Below are 6,479 nucleotides of genomic sequence, written 5' to 3' on the forward strand. Positions count from 1 at the left end.
GCTAACACCGTGCAGAGCGCTGTGCCCAATATACAGAAACGTCTTGCGGTATCTCCTACAGGGAAAGTGCCAGGAGGGAATTGCGGAGCTTGTTCTCAGTGTCTCTGAGAATTGCTCTGATTATCTGTGTGACCTCTTTGCTAAGACTCTCCAGAGAGCCGTCCTCAAAACCAACACACATCTTGACATATCTCCCACATTGATCGCAGTGTCTCCAGAAACGGCATTCAAGGAGCCAGGACGTTTTCTCCCTACACTGTCCATTGAGTTGTCCTCAAAACCAATATACATCCTGCTATATCTCCCACATGGAAAGTGCCAGGAGGGAGAAGTGGGGATTATGTTTAGACTTTCTCGGAACTGCTTCAAATCAACTAGATATCTTTGTGCTGTAAATCTCCCAACAGCCAAACGCAAAAGCAGCAAACATCTCGCTGTATGTCCCACATCCAAAGTGCCAAGAGAGAGCTTGCTCTCCCTGTCTTTGAGTACTGTTTTCACTGTCCCGGTTACCTCTTTGCTAACATTCTCTTCAGAGCTGCAGTGAAACCAGGAACCACGTGGAGAAGGCAGCCACACTGAAAGTGCCTGGAGGGAACATTGGGGCTTCTTCTCAGTGTCTCTGACATTGGGGTTCACTGTCCCGGGGAAGTCTCTGCTAACACCGTGCAGAGCGCTGTGCCCAATATACAGAAACGTCTTGCGGTATCTCCTACAGGGAAAGTGCCAGGAGGGAATTGCGGAGCTTGTTCTCAGTGTCTCTGAGAATTGCTCTGATTATCTGTGTGACCTCTTTGCTAAGACTCTCCAGAGAGCCGTCCTCAAAACCAACACACATCTTGACATATCTCCCACATTGATCGCAGTGTCTCCAGAAACGGCATTCAAGGAGCCAGAAGGTTTTCTCCCTACACTGTCCATTGAGTTGTCCTCAAAACCAATATACATCCTGCTATATCTCCCACATGGAAAGTGCCAGGAGGGAGAAGTGGGGATTATGTTTAGACTTTCTCGGAACTGCTTCAAATCAACTAGATATCTTTGTGCTGTAAATCTCCCAACAGCCAAACGCAAAAGCAGCAAACATCTCGCTGTATGTCCCACATCCAAAGTGCCAAGAGAGAGCTTGCTCTCCCTGTCTTTGAGTACTGTTTTCACTGTCCCGGTTACCTCTTGGCTAACATTCTCTTCAGAGCTGCAGTGAAACCAGGAACCACGTGGAGAAGGCAGCCACACTGAAAGTGCCTGGAGGGAACATTGGGGCTTCTTCTCAGTGTCTCTGACATAGGGTTTCACTGTCCCGGGAAAGTCTCTGCTAACACCGTGCAGAGCGCTGTGCCCAATATACAGAAACGTCTTGCGGTATCTCCTACAGGGAAAGTGCCAGGAGGGAATTGCGGAGCTTGTTCTCAGTGTCTCTGAGAATTGCTCTGATTATCTGTGTGACCTCTTTGCTAAGACTCTCCAGAGAGCCGTCCTCAAAACCAACACACATCTTGACATATCTCCCACATTGATCGCAGTGTCTCCAGAAACGGCATTCAAGGAGCCAGAAGGTTTTCTCCCTACACTGTCCATTGAGTTGTCCTCAAAACCAATATACATCCTGCTATATCTCCCACATGGAAAGTGCCAGGAGGGAGAAGTGGGGATTATGTTTAGACTTTCTCGGAACTGCTTCAAATCAACTCGATATCTTTGTGCTGTAAATCTCCCAACAGCCAAACGCAAAAGCAGCAAACATCTCGCTGTATGTCCCACATCCAAAGTGCCAAGAGAGAGCTTGCTCTCCCTGTCTTTGAGTACTGTTTTCACTGTCCCGGTTACCTCTTTGCTAACATTCTCTTCAGAGCTGCAGTGAAACCAGGAACCACGTGGAGAAGGCAGCCACACTGAAAGTGCCTGGAGGGAACATTGGGGCTTCTTCTCAGTGTCTCTGACATAGGGTTTCACTGTCCCGGGGAAGTCTCTGCTAACACCGTGCAGAGCGCTGTGCCCAATATACAGAAACGTCTTGCGGTATCTCCTACAGGGAAAGTGCCAGGAGGGAATTGCGGAGCTTGTTCTCAGTGTCTCTGAGAATTGCTCTGATTATCTGTGTGACCTCTTTGCTAAGACTCTCCAGAGAGCCGTCCTCAAAACCAACACACATCTTGACATATCTCCCACATTGATCGCAGTGTCTCCAGAAACGGCATTCAAGGAGCCATGAGGTTTTCTCCCTACACTGTCCATTGAGTTGTCCTCAAAACCAATATACATCCTGCTATATCTCCCACATGGAAAGTGCCAGGAGGGAGAAGTGGGGATTATGTTTAGACTTTCTCGGAACTGCTTCAAATCAACTCGATATCTTTGTGCTGTAAATCTCCCAACAGCCAAACGCAAAAGCAGCAAACATCTCGCTGTATGTCCCACATCCAAAGTGCCAAGAGAGAGCTTGCTCTCCCTGTCTTTGAGTACTGTTTTCACTGTCCCGGTTACCTCTTTGCTAACATTCTCTTCAGAGCTGCAGTGAAACCAGGAACCACGTGGAGAAAGCAGCCACACTGAAAGTGCCTGGAGGGAACATTGGGGCTTCTTCTCAGTGTCTCTGACATAGGGTTTCACTGTCCCGGGGAAGTCTCTGCTAACACCGTGCAGAGCGCTGTGCCCAATATACAGAAACGTCTTGCGGTATCTCCTACAGGGAAAGTGCCAGGAGGGAATTGCGGAGCTTGTTCTCAGTGTCTCTGAGAATTGCTCTGATTATCTGTGTGACCTCTTTGCTAAGACTCTCCAGAGAGCCGTCCTCAAAACCAACACACATCTTGACATATCTCCCACATTGATCGCAGTGTCTCCAGAAACGGCATTCAAGGAGCCAGGAGGTTTTCTCCCTACACTGTCCATTGAGTTGTCCTCAAAACCAATATACATCCTGCTATATCTCCCACATGGAAAGTGCCAGGAGGGAGAAGTGGGGATTATGTTTAGACTTTCTCGGAACTGCTTCAAATCAACTAGATATCTTTGTGCTGTAAATCTCCCAACAGCCAAACGCAAAAGCAGCAAACACCTCGCTGTATGTCCCACATCCAAAGTGCCAAGAGAGAGCTTGCTCTCCCTGTCTTTGAGTACTGTTTTCACTGTCCCGGTTACCTCTTTGCTAACATTCTCTTCAGAGCTGCAGTGAAACCAGGAACCACGTGGAGAAAGCACCCACACTGAAAGTGCCTGGAGGGAACATTGGGGCTTCTTCTCAGTGTCTCTGACATAGGGTTTCACTGTCCCGGGAAAGTCTCTGCTAACACCGTGCAGAGCGCTGTGCCCAATATACAGAAACGTCTTGCGGTATCTCCTACAGGGAAAGTGCCAGGAGGGAATTGCGGAGCTTGTTCTCAGTGTCTCTGAGAATTGCTCTGATTATCTGTGTGACCTCTTTGCTAAGACGCTCCAGAGAGACGTCCTCAAAACAAACACACATCTTGACATATCTCCCACATTGATCGCAGTGTCTCCAGAAACGGCATTCAAGGAGCCAGGAGGTTTTCTCCCTACACTGTCCATTGAGTTGTCCTCAAAACCAATATACATCCTGCTATATCTCCCACATGGAAAGTGCCAGGAGGGAGAAGTGGGGATTATGTTTAGACTTTCTCGGAACTGCTTCAAATCAACTCGATATCTTTGTGCTGTAAATCTCCCAACAGCCAAACGCAAAAGCAGCAAACATCTCGCTGTATGTCCCACATCCAAAGTGCCAAGAGAGAGCTTGCTCTCCCTGTCTTTGAGTACTGTTTTCACTGTCCCGGTTACCTCTTTGCTAACATTCTCTTCAGAGCTGCAGTGAAACCAGGAACCACGTGGAGAAAGCACCCACACTGAAAGTGCCTGGAGGGAACATTGGGGCTTCTTCTCAGTGTCTCTGACATAGGGTTTCACTGTCCCGGGAAAGTCTCTGCTAACACCGTGCAGAGCGCTGTGCCCAATATACAGAAACGTCTTGCGGTATCTCCTACAGGGAAAGTGCCAGGAGGGAATTGCGGAGCTTGTTCTCAGTGTCTCTGAGAATTGCTCTGATTATCTGTGTGACCTCTTTGCTAAGACTCTCCAGAGAGCCGTCCTCAAAACAAACACACATCTTGACATATCTCCCACATTGATCGCAGTGTCTCCAGAAACGGCATTCAAGGAGCCAGGACCTTTTCTCCCTACACTGTCCATTGAGTTGTCCTCAAAACCAATATACATCCTGCTATATCTCCCACATGGAAAGTGCCAGGAGGGAGAAGTGGGGATTATGTTTAGACTTTCTCGGAACTGCTTCAAATCAACTCGATATCTTTGTGCTGTAAATCTCCCAACAGCCAAACGCAAAAGCAGCAAACATCTCGCTGTATGTCCCACATCCAAAGTGCCAAGAGAGAGCTTGCTCTCCCTGTCTTTGAGTACTGTTTTCACTGTCCCGGTTACCTCTTTGCTAACATTCTCTTCAGAGCTGCAGTGAAACCAGGAACCACGTGGAGAAGGCACCCACACTGAAAGTGCCTGGAGGGAACATTGGGGCTTCTTCTCAGTGTCTCTGACATAGGGTTTCACTGTCCCGGGGAAGTCTCTGCTAACACCGTGCAGAGCGCTGTGCCCAATATACAGAAACGTCTTGCGGTATCTCCTACAGGGAAAGTGCCAGGAGGGAATTGCGGAGCTTGTTCTCAGTGTCTCTGAGAATTGCTCTGATTATCTGTGTGACCTCTTTGCTAAGACTCTCCAGAGAGCCGTCCTCAAAACCAACACACATCTTGACATATCTCCCACATTGATCGCAGTGTCTCCAGAAACGGCATTCAAGGAGCCAGGAGGTTTTCTCCCTACACTGTCCATTGAGTTGTCCTCAAAACCAATCTACATCCTGCTATATCTCCCACATGGAAAGTGCCAGGAGGGAGAAGTGGGGATTATGTTTAGACTTTCTCGGAACTGCTTCAAATCAACTCGATATCTTTGTGCTGTAAATCTCCCAACAGCCAAACGCAAAAGCAGCAAACATCTCGCTGTATGTCCCACATCCAAAGTGCCAAGAGAGAGCTTGCTCTCCCTGTCTTTGAGTACTGTTTTCACTGTCCCGGTTACCTCTTGGCTAACATTCTCTTCAGAGCTGCAGTGAAACCAGGAACCACGTGGAGAAGGCAGCCACACTGAAAGTGCCTGGAGGGAACATTGGGGCTTCTTCTCAGTGTCTCTGACATAGGGTTTCACTGTCCCGGGGAAGTCTCTGCTAACACCGTGCAGAGCGCTGTGCCCAATATACAGAAACGTCTTGCGGTATCTCCTACAGGGAAAGTGCCAGGAGGGAATTGCGGAGCTTGTTCTCAGTGTCTCTGAGAATTGCTCTGATTATCTGTGTGACCTCTTTGCTAAGACTCTCCAGAGAGCCGTCCTCAAAACCAACACACATCTTGACATATCTCCCACATTGATCGCAGTGTCTCCAGAAACGGCATTCAAGGAGCCAGAAGGTTTTCTCCCTACACTGTCCATTGAGTTGTCCTCAAAACCAATATACATCCTGCTATATCTCCCACATGGAAAGTGCCAGGAGGGAGAAGTGGGGATTATGTTTAGACTTTCTCGGAACTGCTTCAAATCAACTCGATATCTTTGTGCTGTAAATCTCCCAACAGCCAAACGCAAAAGCAGCAAACATCTCGCTGTATGTCCCACATCCAAAGTGCCAAGAGAGAGCTTGCTCTCCCTGTCTTTGAGTACTGTTTTCACTGTCCCGGTTACCTCTTTGCTAACATTCTCTTCAGAGCTGCAGTGAAACCAGGAACCACGTGGAGAAAGCAGCCACACTGAAAGTGCCTGGAGGGAACATTGGGGCTTCTTCTCAGTGTCTCTGACATAGGGTTTCACTGTCCCGGGAAAGTCTCTGCTAACACCGTGCAGAGCGCTGTGCCCAATATACAGAAACGTCTTGCGGTATCTCCTACAGGGAAAGTGCCAGGAGGGAATTGCGGAGCTTGTTCTCAGTGTCTCTGAGAATTGCTCTGATTATCTGTGTGACCTCTTTGCTAAGACTCTCCAGGGAGCCGTCCTCAAAACCAACACACATCTTGACATATCTCCCACATTGATCGCAGTGTCTCCAGAAACGGCATTCAAGGAGCCAGGACCTTTTCTCCCTACACTGTCCATTGAGTTGTCCTCAAAACCAATATACATCCTGCTATATCTCCCACATGGAAAGTGCCAGGAGGGAGAAGTGGGGATTATGTTTAGACTTTCTCGGAACTGCTTCAAATCAACTCGATATCTTTGTGCTGTAAATCTCCCAACAGCCAAACGCAAAAGCAGCAAACATCTCGCTGTATGTCCCACATCCAAAGTGCCAAGAGAGAGCTTGCTCTCCCTGTCTTTGAGTACTGTTTTCACTGTCCCGGTTACCTCTTTGCTAACATTCTCTTCAGAGCTGCAGTGAAACCAGGAACCACGTGGAG

The sequence above is a fragment of the Larus michahellis genome, unplaced genomic scaffold (genome assembly GCF_964199755.1).
Source record: "Larus michahellis unplaced genomic scaffold, bLarMic1.1 SCAFFOLD_38, whole genome shotgun sequence".
In the NCBI taxonomy this organism is placed as follows: domain Eukaryota; kingdom Metazoa; phylum Chordata; class Aves; order Charadriiformes; family Laridae; genus Larus; species Larus michahellis.